Source organism: Sapajus apella, unplaced genomic scaffold (genome assembly GCF_009761245.1).
Source record: "Sapajus apella isolate SASKATOON/1434 unplaced genomic scaffold, GSC_monkey_1.0 scaffold65, whole genome shotgun sequence".
In the NCBI taxonomy this organism is placed as follows: domain Eukaryota; kingdom Metazoa; phylum Chordata; class Mammalia; order Primates; family Cebidae; genus Sapajus; species Sapajus apella.
The window spans coordinates 8,665,598-8,666,798 of record NW_022437005.1 but is presented as its reverse complement, the minus strand read 5'-3'; the positions used below and the strand labels follow the sequence as shown (position 1 = coordinate 8,666,798).

At 26.5% G+C, this 1,201-nt stretch overlaps 1 non-coding gene across 1 annotated transcript; it reads left to right on the top strand.

Moving 5' to 3' along the window:
• The first annotated feature begins 445 nt into the window (after positions 1-445).
• On the top strand, positions 446-576 carry LOC116530251. The gene has a single exon (XR_004259902.1). It is a non-coding gene; the product is annotated as a small nucleolar RNA SNORA3/SNORA45 family (small nucleolar RNA).
• The last annotated feature ends 625 nt before the right edge of the window (positions 577-1,201 follow it).

Below are 1,201 nucleotides of genomic sequence, written 5' to 3'. Positions count from 1 at the left end.
TAGAGACTATTAGTGAGCTGGAATGTAAAGCCAGGGAATGCTCATGAAACAGATCACAAAATACCAAAAGACTCAAAGTATGAAATAAACGATAGGATATATTTACAATAGAATCAGAGATTCCAGTATCCACCTAATAGAAATTTCAGTTTAAAAATGGAGAGAGTGAATGAATGTACAAACAAAAATTTGATTTAAGCTTTTCAAAACCAATTGGAAATTAGATAAACTCACTTATTCAAAAGCAGAAAGTTTCATATTAGACCAAAAAAAATTTAAATAATATTTATAAGAGATACATTTAATACAAAATGAAATCTTAAAATTATATATATATATATATATATATATATATTTAATGGATATTTAAATTCATTTGTGTATATTAATGCAAAGGAAATATGTAAATGTTATTTAGACAAAATACATAATATAAAATAAATATGCCAAGACTAGAGTCATATCCTGACACAACTCTTGTCCTGGTGTGCTAGAGTACTCGGAGAGAATCTACTGGTCTTGATTCACTGGCAGGGGCAGTCAGTGCTCTCATTAGTGCCCAGATCAGAAATATATATTTTTAAAAAATAAAATAAAAAATAAAAATAATAAAAAATAAAATAAATAATTTAGAATGACACATACTGATTAAAAGATAAAATTTATAAAAATATGCTACAATCTTTAATCGTGATATGCCTAATCATATATCACTAAAGTATATAAAACAGAGATCATATAAATCAGAAGAAAAATTGACAAATCCACAATTACTGGGAAAAACTTTTAAACATTCCTTTTAGACAGCAACAATTTAAAAGGAATCACACCTGTGCAAAGCTAAAGCCTATGTGAACTGAACATTATATTAAGACAAATGTAGAATCCTGAATGTAGCAAAGAAAGAGCATGCCTTATTTTCAAACACAAAGTCATAGTCACAAATACCATAGTTAACAATAATATATAGTTTAAATAGCTAGAGGGAGGATATTGAATGTTCGCAACACAAAGAAATGATAAATGTTTGAGATGATGTACATGCGAACTACATTGATCTGATCACTAAGTATTATATATATTAAAATATGACTATGTACCCCCCTGTAAATATGTACATTTATTACTTGTAAAATTAAAAAATAAATAAGATTTTTAAAATTTAAAAAATAGCATAATGTACCCTGAGTAATAGAAAGGA